The sequence below is a fragment of the Vicugna pacos genome, chromosome 25 (assembly GCF_048564905.1).
Source record: "Vicugna pacos chromosome 25, VicPac4, whole genome shotgun sequence".
NCBI lineage: Eukaryota > Metazoa > Chordata > Mammalia > Artiodactyla > Camelidae > Vicugna > Vicugna pacos.
The window spans coordinates 11,912,364-11,935,703 of NC_133011.1; the positions used below are offsets into that span (position 1 = coordinate 11,912,364).

The 23,340-nt window shown below is 41.2% G+C and overlaps 1 protein-coding gene across 1 annotated transcript in view; it reads left to right on the forward strand.

The window, feature by feature from the left end:
- The window catches only part of BAALC (BAALC binder of MAP3K1 and KLF4), a 328,207-nt gene that overhangs the window by 58,836 nt on the left and 246,031 nt on the right, over nt 1-23,340 (forward strand). The gene's annotated exons all lie outside the window — the stretch shown is intronic.

Consider the following 23,340-nt stretch of genomic DNA (forward strand, 5'->3'; position numbering starts at 1 on the left):
TCTAGCTTCCTTCAAAGTTAGGAGTAGCTACATGATTAAGTTCCGGCCAATAAAATGAATGAGTGAGGAATAGAAGCTTCCAGGAAATCTCTTTACAAAAGAAGATCAGGCCCTTTCCCCCATTTTCTCCTCCTGCTTCCTGGAATGAGGAGGTAACGGCTGGAGTCACAGCAGTCCCCAGGGTCATGAGGCGAACTTGGGAATGGAAGACATGCTATACTGGCAGCAAGTTAGAAGAAGCCTGGGTCCCTGATTCCACTGAGCCTCCATGAGCCCAGGACTGTACAGTCCAGACATTTTTGTGAGAGAGGGAAATACACTTGTACCTTTTTCAGGTCATTACTCACAGCCAAACTTAGTTCTAATTGATACACAAACTTTCTAACTTCTTTCGAAAACTTGGAAGATCTTTCACTCCTGGGCCCTTGTTGTCACATACAGTCAGCTGGAGCTGATAAGGCTGTGTTAGCTGAAGCAGGGGGGTCTCTAGGCTGTGAGGCCCCCACCACTCATTGTGGCTAACACATGGCAGCCTCACAGTTTGTGTTACCTGAGAAGCCCTGAGACAATTGTTTGCAACCCCTGCTCTAAATTGTGTTCCCAATATATTGTTTTCATGTTCTTTTCAGGAGTTATCAAAATATAGAAGGTCCTTTTAGCCCATCCCACCCTTCTGGGAAGTCAATCTCAGGAGAATGTTTTGAGTAGGCAAATTACAGACATGATTTAATGTTCAAAATTCTGTATTCACTTCTTTCATTTACTCCATATGGATTTCTCAAGAGGCTTCAATGTGTCAGAAGGTGGGATAGAGTGAGGAATAAAATAGACTTGGCTCCTGCCCCCGTGGAGCTGGCATTCTAGTGGAGGAAACAGACAATCACAACATGAAGAAATAAACTACCCTGAGAGTTTAAGTTGGTAATGAATGCTGAAAAGAATGTCAGCAGAAGAACAGGTTGGAGAGAGGCAGGAACGGAAGCAGGAGAGCATTTAGGAGGCCACTGCAGTAGCCCCGGGGAGAGATGTTAGTGGGAGCGAAGAGAGTAATGTTTGTGAAGATGGATGTAAGTGGGTGGATGCTGAGTACATTTTGGAAATAGAAACATTAAGATTTGCTCATGGATTGGTTGTAGGAAATGAAGGGAAGAGAGAAATCAGTGTGAATCCTAAGTTTTGGGTTTGATCACCGGAGCTCTTAGTAAGACGTATAAGACCAGGTGAGAAAAGCTGTTTGGGTTTTTAGTGGGGTGGAGGCCGGGGTCGGGGACGAGGTGGGTGGTTAGCTCAGCTGGGCTGTATTTCCCAGTCTCCCTCACTGTGAGTTCCTAAACTACTTCAGCAATATTTAATTCTTCAGTTACTTCAGTTGTTCCCTAAAGCCACCACCCATGGAAGACCAGGAAAGCCAGCCTCAGAAGGATGGGTCCTCCATCGTCTTGGGAAGATGGAACAATAAAAAGACTGTGACATGATCAGATAGTAAGTCACCCAGACTTTAACCTATCAGAGAGCTAAGTCTGGGCACTTACTGCCAAGGTGAGCTTTGCAGTTTTAATTTCTTAACTAGGCCTTCTTTGGATAGAACATCCATGTTAAAAGGAAAAGGGGTAAATAATATTGCCCTTTCTGATCCAAAGAGCCTTTTCCAAAACATTGCCGTGTGCCGGAGAGATGGCTAAAAATGTATTCGCCTTTTCAGATGGTAACTGAAGTCCATGGGAAGAAATAAAGAGCATAGGAGGTGGTAAATGTGGGGTAAAATGTGTTCGCCTTTTTAATTTTATTTCATTATTCAGAGAATATGTCCTTCTGTTCTAACAAATAAAGCAGCCACAGGGCTGCCTAGGGAACAAGGAGTTGCAGCCAGACAGCCAGGAAAAGCAGAGAATGTGCAACTGAGCAGGACCCTATGGGGCTTGTCTGGGACAGACCTGTCCCCGTTTCCTCTGCTGTAGCTCCTCTCTGAAGTACCCAGATAAAAGGATCTGATGTACGTTTCCTGAGTTGTTTTACAGATACTAAGACCCCCACCAAATGGAAGAAATTAACTACTTGATGATCATGAGCATGTGGCACCCACCCCCTCCACTGGTGCCTAAGGATTGATAATGTTAACCCTTGTGACACCATCCTGCTACCTCACCGTCAACCAATCAGAGGATTGAGCATGAGCGGAAGATCACACACTCCAGGACACCCCTTCCTCACTTGGTATTTAGAAATGCTTTGCCGAAACTCATCTGGGAGTTCGGGTGCTTTAAGTGCTGGCTGTCCTGAGCTCCTGCGATAAACCCTGCACTTTCCTTCACCACAGCCCAGTAACAGTAGTCGGCTTTCGTTTACTGCGCTCAGGCAAGGGGACCCAAGTTTGGTTCAGTAACAAACATAGGCTTCAGGTGCACAGGACGGTTCCTAGCCTGGCATCCAACAGCTTTGTGCCCCGGGACAAATGGGGGAGCCTCACCTTTTTGAGGGTGTGTTGTGAGGATTAAGTTACCTACAAATGTAGGTAACGTGCCGTGCGCCACGTAATAATAGTGCTCGGCATTTCATGCACACAATTTGTAATCAATAAAGCAGTCCTGCCAGGTGAGCCTTGTCAGCCTCCTTCACAGATAAAAAGGGAGACGAGACGGCCAAAGGCCACACGGCTCCTAACAGCAGAGCTGCAATTTGAAACTGTGCCGGCCTGTCTATGAGAACTTGTGCTCTGTCCGCTGCACCACGAGTAAGTACTCAGGACATGTTAATTTCCTTCCTGTAATGACGGATGGTGAGTGACTTCACACTCACCTTTTTATAGCAAAGGTGTCTCAGCACCTCCAAGTTGTCTGCGCTTGTGCCAGGATCAATGACAGCACCCTAGATACAAATCTGCAAAATTTCCTGCTTGTTTCTTTTAACCTTTTTTCTTAGCAGTAGCCGTCTTTTGAGTTGTGCCACAATATTAAAATTCCTCTGAGGGTAATCCTAATACGTTTGGGTGTCTTTCTAAAGCATTGCAAACCTAAGTATCTCTATCATGGTAATCACTCCTTCTTCTTTGTTCCAGAATAGGAAAATGAGGGCCTGGGCTGGCTGGGTCCCCAAGAAGAAAGGACATGCCAGTGAAGAGGGCAGCACTATGCCTTGTAGAAAGGAATGAAATGCAATAGAATTATTTTCTATTTAAAACAAATATTTAGGAGGTAGAAAGAATTATGATTGCCTAGCACAATGATTTGAATATGGGTGCACATTGGCATCATGGGCGGAGGTTTGAGAATTATTCATGCTGGGTCCCGACCCCAGAGATTCTGGTTTAATTGGTCTAGGGTGCAACCCGGATATCAAGACAGTTCAAAACTCCCAGGAGGGCTCTAATGTGCAGCTAGGGTTGAGAACCACTGCCTTAAAGGATCACAGACAGAATTATTTTCTCCCAAACTCTGAGAGGGTCTTAAATCAGACTCCCTGGGTTTGGATCCCAGGTTTACCACTTACTAGGTCTGTGACCTTGGGTAAGTCATTTACCCTCTTCATGTTCCTGTTTGCCTGATTATGAAATAGGGCTCAGAGCAGAGTGTCTCACGGAAGAGGGAGGACTTAGTCAGGATGTCTATGAAGCCCTTAGCATAGTGCCTAGTACATGAGGATAAACACAAAGATGTTTATTGTTGAGCTGGGTTTTAGGAGCTCTGTGCCAGGAACAGGGATGAAAGACCAAATATATGTTGTTATGAGTCACAATATCACTTGTCAATACCTGACATTTAAATTCATGGGGCTGGATGAGCTCACGTAGGGAAGACAATGTACAAAGACAAGCCCTTCCCTTCATTTCAGGTATGAGAAACCTACGCTGGGAAAAGCTGTGTCCCATATTTTGATAGCCAATCAGCAATAGAATCAGGATTAGAATCTAAGTCGAATTCCCAGATTGGTTGACACTGAAGGATTCCAGGATGCAGGATTTTCAAGGCTAAAACCACAAGGTCCCAGGCAGCCCGGGACAAGGTGATCCGCATATTCCTAGACCACGGATCTTCTGGAGAATTTCTCCCTTGGTGATGGCAGGTGAGACAGAAGTGATGGCAGTCGGCAACTTTGTTTATTCTTAACTTCAAAGGAAGATTGTTTTCATTCTGTTCATTTTTTTTTAATGTCAGTGAAATATTCTATTTTGAAGGAGATTTAGCTTCTCCTGAGAGGAAGTTAGAGAGAAGTAATTACCATGCTTTCCTGCTCCTCCTGAATCTTTCTGATGGTACCACGTGGTGCCTCAAGACAAGGGTGAAATCTAAGCTGGTGAGAGAGGAACAAAGAGTAAGCATCCCCACACAGAGCTCAGCCTCTCCCCAACTCTGTTGCTCCTCCTGACCGGCTACTGCTTTCGACTCATTTTATCTTTCTCTTTCCCTTCCTCATACCACTTCCTACTTCCATAAATTTGTCCTCATCAGTGTGCTGACCCTTCACCAAACTGCTGGAAACAAACTCTGGAGTCACTGTTGACAACTTCCTCTCCCTCTGTTATCGAATTCAGCTTCATATTCTTCCCAGCTGTCTCACCTCTGTCTTTTCTATTCAAGCCTCAGAGCCACCTCCTTAGCCCCAGGCCACCAAATCTGGATTTCTGCACGAATCTCCTTACCTCTCAGCCTCCCACTTTTCCACTAATCCTTGTCCACTCTGGTGACAAAATTATCTTTCAACATTGCAGATCTGATCATAGCACTTGCCCTCATGACTTAGACTCTAAGACTGGCTGACTAAATATTTGTTTCAACATCTGGCTCTTTGTATCATCTTCATTCAGATCAGAAAATCTTACTGCATCTTCTCACTGAGCAAGTGGGAGGTGAGCTTATGATTGAGATGCTTTATTTGTGGGAGTGACTCAGTGAATGAATATAGAGGACACACCCCTCATTTCCTCTCAGCTGGCATCCCCGGCTTCAGTCTCTCTCACTCCAGTCCTGCTTCCCTTGCTACCCAGAGCATGTCCCGAGGGAGTGGCTGGGGTGTGGTGGGAGGACCGAGCAGACCTTGGTAGAATTCCACATCGGCCACTTTCAATCCATTTGACCATGGGTAAGTCACTTAATCTGTCTGAGGCTCATTTGCCCTGCTCTAAGTTTTCAGTAGCTCTCATTGCCCAGCTGAAGAACCAGTTTCTCAGTCTGGCTGGTTTTCAGAGTCCTCCCTGTCTCTGCAGCTCTGACCAACTTGCAAATTTTTTGTGCTTCCAACCTTTGCAGCCCTCTGAATGTCTATCACGCTTCTGCATTTGGCACAAATCCCTGGAGCATCCTCTCTGCTGCTGTTGGAATCTTATTCACCCTCTGAGGTTCAATTCCAGCGCTGCCTCATTTTTCAATGGGAAGGTCTTAATCCCCTTAAACAAATGTAATCTCTCCTTCCCCTCGAATGTCTCACCTTTATCTCTATAGCTTCTGGCACCAGTCTACCCATGTTATAAGATGTTCTTGTGCTTATCTGTGAAGTGATTCGAGTTCTTATTTTACTGTAAGGGACTTAGCTCCAGAGTATTCTATACCTGACACCATACTATAGGATCCATATTTTACATTTAATATCTAACAAAATTCTTCTGAGGTGTTTTTAGATACCATAAATTACTTGGATCTTCTGTTTCATGTAATTTTAATTTGCTTGTTCTCCCATGGTGGCTGTCAGTAGGAAGTTTACAGGTTTAAAGAACAAAGCAATGTTTGAAAATACTGAATGGAAGAAGAAAATGTTCATTCTTTCATTCTGGCAAATGGTAATTTATCCAAGATACTCCACTAGTCCCTATTCCTCTAAACTTCTTTTTTTTTTTTCTTTTTTAATGGAGGTCCTGGGGATTGAACCCAGGACCTTGTGCATGCTAAGCACACACTCTACCCCTGAGCTATTTCCCTCCCCACTAAACTCCTTTTTTGTCCATGTAAGTGGAAATAGCCCTGAAATTGCTCACTAAATGTCTTGAAATGAAAGCTGTGAAGGAAGATGCTGCCACGCAGGCCATCAGGAAATAACAAAAGCCCTGCTGGCAAGAACATGACTCATGCTCCTTGTTACTTATATCTTTGAGGGCTCAATGTGACCTTCTCTGGCAATGAGCTCGAGATGCCGGAAAAAACCCCGGACAGGCAGAGGGCAGTAGGAACAAGGAATTCAAATGGCAGAGGAGTGGGGAACAATGGGTCTGGGGAAAGAAGAGGAAAGAAAGAGAACGATCCCGTGCTTGAGATAAATCAGGTCAGTTTCCTCACCTGTGAAATGAGAATAATAATAGTGCAAATCTGTATCACAGATCTGATGTGAGGTTGAAATGCTGGTGCTGGACACTCCAAGTAAGCTATTGATGTTTAAAATGTGAGAAAAAAATGCATATTTAGAACTAATGACATATGGTCTGCAAAGGACTTAGAACAGTGTCTGGTGCATCGCATGTGCTGATTAAGCCTCAGCCATTGTCAGTGTCATTGCCTTCCTCCTCTGCATCACACTGTCCTGGATTTCATGACCTATGACAGCATTTAGTCCCAAATTAAGCTATTCTTGTGATACTTTGCCTTTTTTCCTCTCTAATTGCCAATGAATTTCTCCTAATATGTATTCTGTTTATCCCAATATTTCCCAAAATGACTCAAAAAAGTGTTCATCAGGTCACCGTGACCATGAGACAATATTGGATTCATGGTAAATACTCAATATATGTTTATTGGCTAATATTTCAAAAGCAGTCTCGATATACAGTTACTGTATTTTTTGACCCAAAATTCAGGATTCATCATAGTATCCATGGTCTGACAATGAGACAGAAATTTAGAATTGAGATTTCCCCAAATCATCCTGACTACATACTGTGCAAGAGATATTTATTGGACTGGACCAAGCTTTGTCATCCAAATTGCCTCCTAATCAAATTCTGGCCTAGGAACCCCATAGCGTGCCTCTGTTTAAAGATGGATGAGTCTCCTCTTGGAGGGAGCCCTGCCAGGTTCCTTGTTTGTGCAACAGGATGCCAGCTTTCCTCCTGCTTGTCTACTTCCTAGAGCATCTGCTTTCAAACAGCGTCTCTATCTGTCAGTATTCCAGAGCTTTATAGGAGTAGATGGTGTTGGTCTGATCTTATGTTTTTAATTAAGTGCCCCTGAAAAAAGTGATGGTCACTGGTCACTTGGTTGGAAATGTGTTCTTCAGTCTTCTCAGTATTCTGATTGCTACAGTTGTATCACACTGAGTCCAAGGCTATATATAAATATTAATAACTGATATTTATTGAGCGCTAAATAGTGCCAAGAACTATGTAAGCACTCTACACTCATTATATCACTTAATTCTCAAAAGAATTCTTTGAGGGAGAGTCTCTTGTTATTCCCCTCTGGCTGACACTGGATTGACTACTCAAAAGTAATTTACATCCCTTTCCTCCTTCATGACGGAAATGCTGATGTGAGGATGAGGGTACAGCAGCCATTTTGTAAGCATGAGGCAACAGGCATGAAGACAGAGGACTTCATGTTAAGGATGTCAAGGCAGAAAGACAGAGTGAGCCTGAACCCTGTCAAACATTTGTTAATAGCTTCACTGGCTCTTGGATAGCCCTATCCTGGACTTGTTGTATCAGAAAAATAAACCCCCAGTAACTCTGACAGATTTTTTTGTTCCTTTAGCCAAACATATTTCTAATTAATGCACTTCCTTTTATAAATGAGGAAACTAAAGCTCAGTCAGTTTGGGTAACTTTTTCAAAGTCACGCAACCATGAGCTGTCAGCGACAGTATTTGTCCCCAGATCTGCCCAACACCAACGCACATGCTCTTAATCACACAAGCAGCTGCCCTTTCACCGTTATACTTCCATCAGTTTACCACGCATGGCTCATTCTTTCCAATGTGTCACACAACTTGGAGATTATTCTCAGGTGAATCTCAGGAGAAAAGCTTCCATGGTAAAATAAGAGTCACTGCATTATGCAGACCTTTTCTTTTTCTTTTTCTTTTTCTTTTTCTTTTTCTTTCCTTCTTTCTGTTTTTTTCTCTTTCTTTCTTTCTTTTTTTTTTTTTTTGAGAACCACATCTGTATATCAAAGTCCCCAAGAAATCCTGTAGCAAAGAAATCTGCTTGACTTTTGTTAACTCAGTGCTTCCCCAACTTATTTGAGCTTGGAACACATTTCTTTTTCTCTTAAGTGACACTCCTGTTAATATCCTCAAAACATTGGTTCCTAGCATACCAATTTGGGAGGTCATTCATGAAATTCTAATTCTTATTTGCTCAGCTTTGGCTTAAAATTAAAAAGTGAGTTGCAAACAATTTGCTACTTTGTGAATATTGTTCAGGATTTTGTTCACCATGCAACTCAGGGCCCCTTATAAAGTCCCAAAAGATAAATTTCTCTGAGAATTTGGCTCTAGGACAAAATATGCGCCTCCTGAGGAAGCTGTCTGCTTCCTTTTTTCTAATAATGAGAATTATGTGCCTTACTGCGCCTTCTCTTTTGGTTTGGCTCTCCGGAAGCTCAAAGACAAATGGGACAATTGCTGGTTCGGGGTCCTGGGTTTTATGTATTTATGTTTTCGTTTATCTGATTTTGATTTTCCTCTTTATTTCCCTTGGTCTTGATTCTGTATTTGAATCTTATTTGTATTATTGTATACGTCCTTGTGAGTGATGTCATATTCTTTGTGGAATGGGGTGGAGTATAAAATAGTTAAAAAAAATAAAGACTTTCCTGAAAATATATGTCATACAGGCTTCCTTGTCGACATGGTCGTGCTGGTGGTGGCTGATCAAAGAATCAAGTTACTACATGTAAATTGATACTGTAAAACTTGAAGTTATGTCTTATAAATACCTAATGAAAGGAGGGGGAGTAGATCTTCAAAGAGGGAGTATATTCTTGGAGGTGAAACATAAATACCTTTCCTTTTATTTGATTAGGTTCTGATACAAATTGAATATTTATTGGAATTAATTCTGCTTCTCTAGATTGCTGAGCTAAATCAATGTCCATTCCATCAACTTCAGTAACCAAATTAATCACTGCCTTGCAGAGAAATGAAATTAGGAATGACAGGCATGCCCTGAGATACATATCTATTTCAGGAAACTTAATTTAGTTAGCCATGGTTGAATAACCACTACTTCCTTAAGAAGGAATAGAATTTGCTCCAATGGTCAACACGGAGGAGCTGTAGTTATTCATGTGGTTGATGACTTGCGCAGTTCATCAAAGGACCAACCTGACAAGCCTCAGATCAATAAGGAAACGTTACCTAAGGACTTATTGTGAAATTCAGTAGGAGACACAACGAAATATGATACAGATGTTGACTCCTCAATTGCTGAGGGGAGAACTCTCAGATGTTGAGTAACATTCGGGAGTGATCATTCAGAATATGTTACCAATAGCCACTGTTTCCAGACAAACTCCTGAAGAGCTGCTATCAGATATCGTCAAGTTTATTGGTGACTTTTCATTTCTCTGTATGGCTTCTCTCAGATCTGTAAAGCTCTCAATTCTAGGCTTTAATCTGAGGCATGGTCACTGTTCGGATAAATTTCACGTGTTATGATAATAACATTATGAAATAGTAACGTTTGCTTTTTGCTCTCTTCTCCTTTGGGCTGCAAGACATCCTCCTCATGGCTTTCAGAAAAGGGTCATCACAATATAAATGCAAAGAAACCTAAGGAGCTTTTGAGTTTCAATGGAGACCTTTGAAATGCATGACAGAGAAAAGGGTTTTCAAGAAGAAACACCAACTCTCTTGTTAGAGTTAGTTAAGCTGCATAACACAGAAAATGAAAAGGCTTAAATACTGAAGCTTCTTTCTTATAAAGGAAGTCTGTGAGGGTAGAGCTCGTATGGTCGTCAGATTCTCAGACTTCATCTATGTTTCAGCTCCCTCCTAGTCCTAGTTCCTTGCAGTTGCAAGATTACCTCCTGGTACAAGATGGTTGTTAGAGCTCCAACCATTATATCCACATCTGGGGAAACAGAAACTAGGGAAGGGGAAATAGGACCTAGAGAAAGGCAACTTCCCTAAGTAAGTGAGCTGATTTCCCACTGAGTCAGCTCCCTTACATAGCCATCTCAGTCCCACACACTTTTGCTTGTATTTCATTTGTCAGAATTTAGTCACATGGCCATGCTTAGCTGCAAGGGAGCCTGGAAATATAAACTTTCATAGGGCACAAAACTGACCTACATAAAATCAACACTCTTACTAAAGTAGAAAGGGAGAATGGATATAAGGTTATAAATAGCCGTTTCTGCCACTTTCCTGAAGAACTCAAGGTGTAAAGTGGAAACCATAAATATAAACAGAGAATAGGCCTTGATTATGCAAGAGCAAGTTTTCTCACCCCAGATGAGCTAAAAATCCTTTGGACTGGGTGACGAGGGGAGGAGCAGAAAGGAAGTAAGGAGGAGAGAACAAAGGTTGTGGGTCCCTGAGCAGGTTCCCATACCCTAAGATGCATCACCAGATACTCCAGGGAAAATTCAGATAGGTTGGGGGGTCCCAAAGCAGGGGTTCTGTGCCTTGCTCCCTGGTGAAGGCCTGGGAGATGACAAGTCTCACAGAATTGCCCCAGCCTGAGTGGTGAGATGTCCATAACAGAAACAGCAGCCTGTCGTGTCTAGCAATGACACAGCTGTGTGAGATTGCCTATGACCCTAGAGGAGCATGGAAGAGCCTCCAAAATGTCAGTCCCCAAGCCCTTCCTATTCCATTATCAGGGGCTCAAAAGTAGCTGAGAGAGGCCCGCAGGCCTAATGACGCTTTGAGATTGAGATGGTAGGGATACAGGGTGACCTTCCTGGACCAGCTACCGGAGACCAGATGGAGAACCCATATGTCCTAGCAATTTCCTGCAGTGATGATGTACATCTCTATAGATGCTGACAGGGATGAATGCCTCCCTCTCCTCCAACACTGTGGCTCTGTGAAAGCTCCCTGGAATTTACCATAATCCAAGGAATGGAATGGTGGGGAAAACGCTGAAATGACGGAGGGAAAAACCTGCTCTGAATGAGAAAACTCTGATTTGACTGCATTTTCTCTAAAATGACGAGGATTATATTCTGCTAAAACTTTGAAGTTCAGTTATAGAAAAAGAATTTATACAACTGAATGTAAGACTTGTGAAAATTCATCTGCAACACATACTGTCTCAGTTTTTGCCATATCTTCCTCTCGGAAGTCATTCAGCTCAGAATTTTGGCACCTTCTTTGTTCAATGGTGTATGAAAAGTAGTGACAAATGAGCCTTTTGCGGTTTCAACCAAAGTTATTTTGAGTGAGCAGAATCTCGCTGTCACATTGCTTCAATAACATTGTGCCTCGTATCTGTGATTTACAAACATCCTCCCCCTTCCCCACCTACACGCAGCTCCACAGACGGCCTGAGATGTGTTTCTCAAACCTGAGCTTCATCTAAGGTGACCAGTTTGTCCTGGTTTGCCCAGGGCTCTTCAAGTTTTAGCAATGGAAGCCCTGTATCCCAGGAATGCTTTCAACAGTCCTGGGCAAACCAGGATGGTTGGTCACCCTTGCATCAGCAGCACCTGGAGGACTTGTTAAACAAGGTTCCTGGGCTACCCCAGAGCTTCTAATTCAGTAGGGATGGGGGTGGAGGCCCAAGATTTTGCATCTGTAACAAGCTTCCAGGGATCTGATGCCACAGGTCTGTGGACCATGTTGTATTACCTAAGAGACAGGTCAGTATTTCCCCACTGTTAACATGACAAAGCAATGACATTGATCCATATATTTAATCAACAACAAATTCAAGGAATAGCTTTGACCAACATCTTCACTTTTTCTCCTTTTCTTTTACAGCAATTCCCTGGCCAGGTCAGCTCTGAAGTAGAGCTCATTACTGAGAGCCTAGCCTAGAACCTGCCCCTTCAGACCTTCAGAAGTTCTATAATCACCTAATGTTTTATTATAAGCACCTTATTTTTAATGTTAAATCCCTTTCTGCTAAAACCAGTGAAACAGTGTTCTGTTATTTGTAACTGAATTCTGACTGATAAATCCTAGGACACCAGATCACAGGGTTTGAGAAATAGTAACGGAAGAGGGGAAAGAAGTTTGTGTACATCTCAGGGACCGGGAGAGAAGGAAAAGCAGAGATTTCCCATGAGTGCAAAGGCCTGTCCAGGCAAAGATGTCCCTGCACACACTGGCCATTAACAAGCAAAACACTTATAAACTCAGCTATAAAAAGCCATATCAATACATTCCTGAGTAATGACTACAGTCAGCAGAGAAATGACATCATCCTCCTCTCAGTCAGAATAAGAAGCCTGGCTCTGACTCTGCACACAACAAAAGCAGACCCCTTGATGCTCATGGTGATTTTTCTGTGGTCTAACCAGCCTCCCCCAGTACAATATCTTGCCCTAAAAGATTACAAATCTAAACACTAGCCTTGGTACAATCACCCAAGCCCTGTGAATGTTGCTAGAAGCAGAGACCCAGGTCCTGCCATACTAAGACGTTTAAGCACAATTAGAAGAAAGGCGTCTTCACATTCCCGTGTGTTGTCAAAGGAATCAGTTCCAAAGCCATTCCTTTTGAATTTTTATTTAAGCCTTAAATAATTCATCATGCAAGGAAGAAGGGGAAAGAGATGGCCAATATCCTCTCAACTAGCAGGTCACGAATTTGTCAAATCAAGCATGGAGGGAGGAAAGTAAACCATGAAATCTCAATGTAGACAGTCCTTGGTATCAATTCCAACATGCCAATTAAATTCTTGAAATTGGATTATGCATGTGTGAGGAACCAGTGTTGGATATTAAAGTTACTATTTCTCCTGATGAAGCAGCACTTGTGCTAAGACAGCCAGTTGGTCAGCACTCCCAGATAGCCCCATCGGTCAGCAGTGGCACTGACACACACAGCGAAGTACTATACATTATTTTTTTTTATTATTATTTTAAAATTTTATTTTATTTCCCAGCTTTATTGAGACATCATTGACATATAACATTATGTAAGTTTAAGGTGTACAACGTGATAATTTGATATATATTGCAAAGTGATTACCACAACAGGGTTAGTAAACATCTCCATCACCTCATGTAATTACCATCGTGTATGCGTGTGTGTGTGTGTGGTGAGAACATTGAAGATCTACTCTCATAGCAACTTTCAAGTTTATAATACAATATTGTTAACTCGAGGCACCATGCTGTACATTAGATCCTGGAAGCTACATTTCATTAGCCTGATTCTCATGCCATTTGTAAGCACCTGGTACTGCGAGCTTCAAATCATTTTAAAAAGTCTTTTCTGACTTGCAGAAGAAGTGCCATTTACCCTCTTTATGTAAACTTGATCACTATTCTGTAAGGTCCCATTCCTATAAGACCAAAGAATCAGCATAATCCTTTTTTTAATTCTCTCAAAACTCGACTTCTTATCCCAAGAGAAACTTTTCACCCATAGGTCTATATACACGGTATAAAATCATCATATGTTGTAGTTTTTACATGTTTACTTCTGCTTTTCTCTCCTTCTGTACTTCAATAAAATTCCTATAATATTATTTTTTAATAGAGGTGCTGGAGATTGAACCCAGGACCTCATGCATGCTAAGCATGCGCTCTACCACTGAGCTATTTCCTTCCCCAACTTCCTATAATAATTTTACCCATTCATTGGAAGGAACTTTATATACAACAACTCTTCGAATTAAGGGGGAAGAGAAAAAGGGTGGTCAAGGATGTGATGACTTGTTTCTACTTTTGAACATTTCTGATCTGTCCTCAACACAGCAGCAGGGCCTTTGCAAAATTTAAAGCTGATCATGTCTCTCCCACTCAGAATCTCTCAGTAGTTTCCCATTGCACTCAGAATGAAAACAAACCCCTTTACGTGGCATATAACAGACCTCTTGTCTACAGTATGTAAGTTAATACAAAACTTACTGTGCTGGCACAGAGCAAGTGCCCAGTACACCTTAGCTGTCCTTCCCGTTCCTCCTCACCCTCTGCCTCCTCCTCACTCTCACGTTGACAATACTTTCTGTGTTCTGTTCCTTGCCCCAGCCTTCACTCTCAGCTGCCTTCTCCCTCCTTCATATGCTCCATCCACATTGATCATCTTTCGGATCCTTGACCACATCAAGCTTTTTCCCATTTCAGAACCTTCTCCCAAACTGCTCTCTCTCTTTCTCCCAGGTGGTTCCTTCTAGTCGTTTAGGCTTAACTGGCTCCTCCTCAGAAAAGCTTCTTTTTCTGCTTGATCTCAATTGGCCCCCATGTTATTCTCCCAGGGCACCAGGTTCTTTTCTTTCCAAATCACAATTTGTAATTGATTCTTACTTCTTTTAACATCTTTAGTATCTCTCTCTCTCCCATTAGCCTTTAAACTCTGTTACAAAAGGCAACATCAGCTTTGTTCATCACTTACACTTAGCATATAATGTTTGGTACATAGAGGAAACTCAATTCATATTGAAGGAGAAAAAGAAACCGAGGCCCACCTTGCTCCAAGTTGTTTCGAGTAACGGGGGAAGAGGTTGTGTGAAATTATGCGACATAATGAACAGCTGGTTCTGCCTCGTTTATGGCATGTAAATTCTTCCTGAGAGAGCCGTTTAGTTATCCTCTGGAATTTGAAACACTCATGAGACAATTTTGCTGACGTGTGATGAGTTTGCCTTCAGTATACGCCGTATCTTTAATCAATAAATACTCAGCAATACTTCCGGGCTCGGGTATGCACTGTGTATTAACTGCACAACTTCAAAATACCCAACATGGTGCTCCCCCAAGGGCTGTATTTTCTCTCAGGTGCCTTTAAGGCTCTGGGCTTGTTATCCATGTGAAATGGAAAGTGGTCCATTTCCAAAACAGGAGGAGGCGTCCTCTGCAAAGCAAGCTCACTGGGAAGAAAGCCATTAAGTATTAAAGGGACAAGGGAAAATTATGGGGAAAAAAAAAATCTGTTGATTCCAAATCAGCTATTGTCAGTCTTAAAGTCAGTAACATCTTGTTATACATTGTTTGCATCACTCCCCAAATTCATAGGTTGAAGCCCTAACTCCCAATGTGATGATATTTGGAGATGGGGGCCTTTGGGAAGTAAATAAGGTTGTACAAGGTCATGAGGGTGGGGCCCTTCTTGCTGATATTAGTGCCCTTATAACTTATAAGAGGAGACATGAGAGAGCTTCTTCTTTTCTCTCTCCCTTTCCCTCTCCAAGCAAATGCACTGGGAAAAGGCCATGGGAACACACAGTGAGAAGGTGGCTGGCTGTAAGCCAGGAAGAGCCCTCTTAGCAGAAAGTGAATGAGTCAGTACCGTGATCTTGAACTTCCCAGCCTCCAGACTGTGAGGTATGGACTTCTGTTGTTTACGCTACCTCGTCTATGGTATTGAGTTACAGCAGGCTGAGCTAACTAATACACATCTCAAGTTATAAGAGTAACTACCCACAGACCAAAGGCTCTTTGCTTAACTTATTTTATTTCCTATTTTATTTCCCCAATAGTGGGAAATCCTTAAATACCAAATTGAGTTTTAACTTTTGTAAGTATTTCCTTGGAATTTTCTAACAGAAACTCAGGTCAATTGCAGTTTATGCATCACTGGATTTCTGTTAAGATTTGTGACATATTAAGCCTGAGCTAATCAGGCTGGGAAGGGTGGCAGTGGGGCCCAGGGGGAAGCACGAGGAATGGGAAAGAAGGAGGGAAAAAGAACTCCTGTCTCTTCATCCACAAAATAATACTTGTTTGGCCCACATCACAGAGCTCTAGCAGGGATCAACGGCTCTATGTCTAAGCAAGTGCTTTGTATTCACAGTACACCATATAAACAGAAAGAATCATTACTCTTTAATGAGCCAGGGGCACAGTTCACTAAATTATTAGTGGTCTGATTACTGTTCAGTTCAGTACATGTAAGATCATGCCCAACTCTTCCAAAGAAAATCTGGGTCTTTGAAAGATCGGTATGTCTTATAGATTAAAAATGCAGTCATTAACTGGCAGAAATTATCCTGCTACTGTAACTAAATGATATGTCAATAAAAATCTGAAGCACATAATAAAATTTTCTCAGTATGTTGACAGAATTTGAGACAGAATTGGGACTAGGCTAAAAATGCACTTTGTTAACTGGAAGATGTCACCTAGGTATTAGTTATTATCAATTGAACTAAAAGAGTTTTATTCATTTTGCTGATTTTTTTTTTTTTAAGTTTGTGTTGAAAAATGTCAACCAATTTCCAGTTCAGTCCCATGACAGTATTTATTGGTGCCATCTGCTGGAAGTTCCTAAAAAACTGATGAGGTTAAGATAAACCAAATGATTAACAGCACAGTGTATTTTAAGTACACGCATTCCTCACATATTAAAATTAATGTAGGTTAAGTTCCTGGCATGCATTTCCTGTAGTCAAATTTGCTATGGAAAATATTTTGATCTTGAGTAAATGAATATATTTCGTCAGTTGTAGCACTGATTCACTGCTTCATTCATTCAAGCATTATTTTGAGCTCCGGCTGTCTGCCAGGCCCAGTGATAAGAACTAGGGATGCAGGAAGGTTTATGCAACTGCCCCTGTTCGCAAGGGGTGAGGTCCTCCGTTGAGTCAGGGTCATGACTGATCCACAGGCAACTGAATGTAACGCCTATGGATAACAAAGACTCCCTGGGGAAAGCTGAGGAGGGGACCTCCCTAAGCCTGGAGGTGATGGCTTTTTCCACAAAAAATCCACTATCTTTGCATGGGTGGAAGAGAATGAAGAATTGCAGAACAAAAAATCAAACTGCAGAAAGTGAAGCCCTCAGGCAAGCAGAGGTAGAAATTAAAAGAAAACCCAAGCTTACTCCAAGCCTGTGACACATCACAGGTGACAAGTGGTCTCCATGAAAGTTGAGTGTGATTTAAATTCATCTAGCCTTTTGTTTATTAAATGCACCATGGATTTCAATGTAGAATGTATACACTATGCAGACTAATTATCATAAAACCTCAGCATAATTTGCCCTACAACGAATTCAGACATAGCACAACTCTACAAGCTCTCATTCTCCTCAGCAGGCTCCCTCCAATCAGCTCATTACTCCCGAGAGAATGCAGTCCTGCAATTTAAATGACAAGTGTTTGGACCCCACTCATGGGACATTAGGGAGATTTACAGGTATGGGTAATAAAAGTTGTCTTTAGACCTGTGGTACTCATTCAGTGTGCATCGAAATCACCTAAAGGTGATTTTTTTGTGTGTGTGAGTTGTGGTTTTATTAAGTCAGTCTGCTATGACTGCTCCGTATCATGTTTGTCTGTGGGAGCCAATGCAGTTGTGTGTTCGGTTAAATTCCTTCTGTAATTTTTAAAAATTTTGTTTTTTTTATTGTAGTTGATTTACAATGTTGTGTTAGTTTCTGGTGTACAGCTAAGTGATTCAGTTATACATGTGTATTCTTATTCATATTCTTTCCCATTATGGCTTATTATGGGATACTGAATATAATTCCCTGGTCTATACAGTAGGTCCTTGTTGTTTATCCATTTTATACATATACGTTTGTATCTGCTAATCCCAAGCTCCTAATTTATCTCTCCCCCACCCTCTCCCCTTTTGATAACCGAAAATTTATTTTCTGTGTTTGAGAGTATGTTTCTGTTTTATAAATAAGTTCATCTGTATCATTTACTTAGACTTCACTTATAAGTGATATCATACGATATTTGTCTTTCTCTGTCTGACTTCACTTAATATGATAATCTCTGGGTTCATCCATGTTGCTGCAAATGGCATTATTTCATTCTTTGTTATGGCTGAGTAGTATTCCATTGTATATATATACCACAACTTCTTTATCCAGTCATCTGTCGATAAACATTTAGGTGGCTTCCATGTCTTGGCGATTGTAAACAGTGCTGCTATGAACTTTAGGGTGCATGTATCTTTCTGAATTATAGTTTTCTCTGGATATAGGTCCAGAAAGCGGGATTGGTGGATCATATGGCAACTCTATTTTTAGATTTTTAAGGAACCTCCATACTGTTTTCCATAGTGGCTGCACCAATTTACATTCTCCGGGGCTTCTTAAAACTCCGATTTGCTGGGCCCCGCCCTCAGAGCTTCTCCTCCAGGAGGTCCTGAGTGGGCCTGATAATTTGCATTTCTAACAAGTTACCCATTGATGCTGATACTGCTGATCCAGGGACTGCTCTTTGAAAACTACTGCTTTAAGACTATGATACTATCAATTTAAAAGAAATGAAAGCAAAGCATTCATCAGGTTTTAAAAACATTTAAAAAGATAACGTGTAACAATTTGTTCTAATTTAAAATGCAGAGCAGTGCACATTGAAAAAATTGAAAAATAGATAATTATAGAGAAGAAAATATAAATCACTTAAAATCTCAAACTCAGAAATAACCCCTGTAAACATTTGGTATCTTTCCTTCGATATTTCTCTTGATATGTGTGTGTACGTGCACACGTGCAAATGATTGAAACCATTCTTCAGATACAATGTTGTATCTGATTTTTTTTCTTTGGATATTCTATTTGATCATTTTTCATATTATTTAAAAATTAGCTCACACAGGATATGCTAATTATCAGGTTATTTCTGTGAGCAACTAGGGAGTAAACCCACCAGTAATATCGCTATTTCACTGAGGAAACGGTCCACCAAGTTCCTTACTCCATTATTTTGGAAGTGCTGCCTCAACCTTTTTAGTTTTTTTGTCCCTGATCAACAGTTGGAGGGAGCGGGTAAGATGCAAGAAGTCTATGGAGAGATGGTAGTCCAATTTATCTCCTAATGTTTCTTTTAGCTATAACTCTGTGAATATATTAGCTGAACATTTCCCTTCTTTTCCATGTTATTCTTTGTCTCTTTGTCTAGGAAGAGAGTTACTCTTTCTCGTCTTCTTATAGTATATATACAGATCATTTGGTTTTTTTACTTGATTGACTTAATTATCATATGCTATAGACGTTCACAATTATGTCAAAATATTGTTTGTTGGACTTGACTCAGTGATAGAAGTTTTCTTGCTTTTTACTGTTTTGTTCCCAGGGTAATTTTCTGGTGCCACCATGACATGTTCTGAGGCCATACCCATGACACCTTACTACAACTGTGTGTTTATGTCTAACTTTTCATTATCATAGTCTTAAAGATAAGAAAGATTTGTAAATGTTTTTTTAATAGTTCTAATGCAATGCTTAATTTATTACAAAATATATTATTTTGTGCCCAAACTAGCTCTCTCTCCCACAATCTCTTCTGTTCTTTTGGTGGATTGGATAAGCAGACTATTATCTGCATGCTTATTTTTTACACAAAAAACATTGATATGGCCCGTATATTGTCGACTGCTTAGAGAACAGTATTCCAATTGAAAATAACAGGAATGTCACAAGACATAACCATCCTGGCAAGGGCATTGAAGAAGCATCTTATCTGGGTTCAAGTCAGAAACAGTGCTAATGGGAAACACCTGGGAGGGAAATAATTCTATCATGAAGGTAAAAAAAAATTTTTTTTAATATATATACACACACATATTTTTTCTCAAATACACTGTTAAAAATGGTACATTTCTTAGGTAACTTATAAGGGAGCCCTCTGAGTGTTGAGCCCTAAATGGAACTTAACAACAGCAAGATTAGGCTGCGTGCAGCCAGAGTGGGCTGCTATTAATGTCACATGATGAGCACGTCCACATCACTTAAAACAGTCCAAGTCATGTATTCTCTGAATTTTTCCTGTGGATATGCTCTTAACACTAGTGGGAGCTCTTTACATTAAGTAAAAAAAAAAAAATCCCAAGGCCCACAGTTCTGCCATCCTTTCCCTCTCAGCTCAGAGCTAGACCTCATGTCTGAGAGAGTTATCCTTAAGGACATCATTTGCCAAGACAAGGATCGATTTTTTTTTAAGCATTCTAAAGTGCTAGAACATGGAGGTCAATAATTTGCTACAATCTTGCTTTCTAACTCTGAACAGTATTTAAGCCAGTGATGGGAAATTAGCCCCACATAATTAGTTGGTGCTGTCTTTCAGGTTTACTTCCACATTGGTTATGCATACGAGGCTGTCACTTGAAGAAAGTCAGAAGAAAGCACAAGAAAAGATGAAAAGGCAAACAGTTGTTTTCTTACACTTTAGAGGACACAGAAAAGAAAACGTAAGAGAGCTTATTAAGCAATTACCTTGCTATTTACTGCTTTCCAAAACAGACTCTATCTAGTTGCCTGCCCCTTAAGTTACAGCTGCTGCGGTGCCCTGTATTTGATTTAGCACCATATGAAACACCTGGCATGATGCCTGGACAAAAGAGGGCAATTTCTCTCTCTAACTTTGGCTTTCCAGACCATGATACTTGATTATCAACCACAGCGTGGCCTGGCACACTTGTGGGTGGCTGAGACTCACAATACGGGATTATTTCATCTTGGAAGAGCTCTGAATTTCCGTTCTCTTGCACTCTCTATAGTCATCCCAATACTCCTACATAATTCTGTTTCTGATAAATAGAGTAGGAGAACTTAGAGGAAGTGAAGCACAGGCAAGTAGAGCTGTAAGCTCTCCTGGGGGCCACAGAACCCATCCCCTCCCTTACATATTGAGGTGTAGACCCAAGAGCTAGAGAGACTTGACCCAAGTTTTTGTCTGATTCTTTCCAAGACACCTTGCTGCATGTCATGACAATACATTGAATAAAATTCATAGCTTCCATTTGGTGGAGAGTGGGCAGTGGAGGAACACCACACATTATGCTAAGGGTTTTACCTATATTCTCTCATATAATCCTCCTACTAAATCTATGAACTATTATTATTCTCATTCTGTAGATTATAAACTGAGGCTCTGACAGTTTAACAGATTAGTAAATGGCCAAGGCAGGATTTAAAGCCAGATATGTCTGACTGGGAGGGCCATTTATTCAAACTGCTTACACCATGTTCAATTTTCTGTGTAGAATATAACTCATTTTAAAGAAAGAAGTTGCCAAGACCTGGAGAATAATTTGAGACTCCAGGAAACAGCGAGATCCCAGGAAACATATCCAGGGCTGGAAGCATCCCTTAATAATGTTAATAGCAATAGCCACAGCTACCATTAACCTACTGAAGGCCTGGCACACCATCATATTTGTTATTGCATTTAATTATCACAGCCACTTTGTGAGGTAGGGATATTATATACCCAAGTTTCAGATGAGGAAACAGAATTAGAGAAATTAAGTAACTTTTCCAAGCCACACAATTGGCAAGTGGTAAAATGAGATTTTGCATCAAATATGAGTGCTTTGAAACACCATGCTCTTTCTCCTCTTAAGACGAGTGCCTGGCCAATGGAATCTGTTTAATGAATAACTGAATGCATGAATAAATGAAGGGAAAAAATGAATGAATGGGGATGGGAACGGAGTGTGTACCTGTTATATAATGCCCGAGTAGGCCTTGATTAGAATCTCTTGAAAATAAATGAGTAATAAATAATGCTTTGTTTTGCTCCAAAAGTTAGAACTGGGACAAACCAGTGGAAACTGCAGACTTCCTGCAGCTTCCTGTACAGGAATCTGGCTTCAGAAAGTTCACTGGCTGGATGACCTTCAGTTCTATGATTCGAAGATTCTATGAGCGTCAGTGTCTCTGCTGAGGCACAGTAATGAAGAGCATTCCAGCAGTGAGAGCTGCCTGGTAGAGCAGTGACCTGCCCGTCTTTGAAGGTGTTGCAGCTACATGACCACCTGCTGGAAGTGCTATGGAAGAGATTATTAAATTGGGTCATATAGGAGATTATTTGCAAAAATGGCTGCAGTGACCCCTTCCCGTTTTCCATTCCCCTTTGCAAGATGACTTTGAAGCTCCTCTACTGAGAGCTGGCACCCAGCCCTTGAATCTGGGTTGGCCTCATGACTTGCTTTATCAAACAGAATGCAACAGAAGCAATGTCATGCCAGTTCTGATTCTAGATCTCAAAAGGTCTTGCGTAGTTTCACTCTCCTTTTAGAAATTTCTGAGACCCCTATGAACAAGCCCTAGCTGGACCAGCCTGCTGGAGAAAGCCAGAACACATGGAGAAGAGATGTACCACAGCAAATAGCCAGGCAACCTCGGGACCAGAGCCACCTCACTGACCTGTAGCTGAATACAGGTGCATGAGAGAGCTTAGCTGAGACCAGAACCTCCCAGCTAATCTGTAAATTTATAGGTAAGCAAACTGTTGCTGTGTGATTCTCAGAAGCACCTCCTGAGATGAAGGGAGGAGACAGGGAATGCCTGATGTCCCAATCAGAACAGGTCGTGCCCCCATCATTCTCCCGTATTCTGGAAGTCCTCCAGGGACTTTCTTCACGGGACTTAGCAGCCAGAATTAATTGGGCATCTTACTACTTGCCAGGCAATAGTTCTAATGCTTTATGTAAATTAATTCTTAAGCCTCAAACCAACTACTGAGAAATGTAGTATTATTATTGGATTGTTTCAGCAGATACAGAAACCATGCCAGAGAGGACTGAAGGCACTTACTTAAGGTGCAGAGTTAGTAAACATCCAGCCCAGCTTTTGAACTCAGGAAGTCAAAAGGGATAACGTTAGCTGTAGTCACACTACACTGCCTCTTGCTATCTGACTTAAAGGGGAAAATTGTCTGCAGGGACTACATATATCTTCACACAACCTGGTGGTTATAAATATTCCCCCAGTGCCTCTCACCAGGCTCTCTTTACAGAGCCTGGGATGCCACAAAATACCTCATTCATTTTCCAGGCTTCTTCCACTTCAGCTGTTTTGTTCTTCTCATTTCTGAAGAATTTTAACGTTATACTTAAAGTTTAGAACCATGATCAGGAGAAATGTTTAAGAAGACTCATTACCCAAAGCATGGGAGTGGTTAGAAAGAACGCTCCTTTTCTAAAATAGAATTTTCCAGTATGAGAGTTTCCATTCTACTGAGAAATGAAAATGTACATAAATTAGGTTTAGAAAAATGCATGTTATGGGCTTATGCAAAAGCCTTCCTTAAGCAGGAATCAAATGCTAAGCAAAATGATAAAAACAGACCTAATAATCATGCTTAATGTCTAAGATGTGTCAGGATTTTTCCTCCCTGATACAGTTCCCCTGCAGCTCATGATAGGTACAAAATGTCTCAGATCACTGTTTTTCTTGTTGAATATGGACTGCCAACACATCAGCCATAGGTAAAACAGTCCAACAGGAAAAAAGCCAAGGAATGCATCCATTCCAACATTTTCTGCAGTCTGGGAGTATATAGCTCTCTGGAAGAACTCCAGTTGCCAAACTGGATAAAACATGACCAAAATATACTCCTTTCTA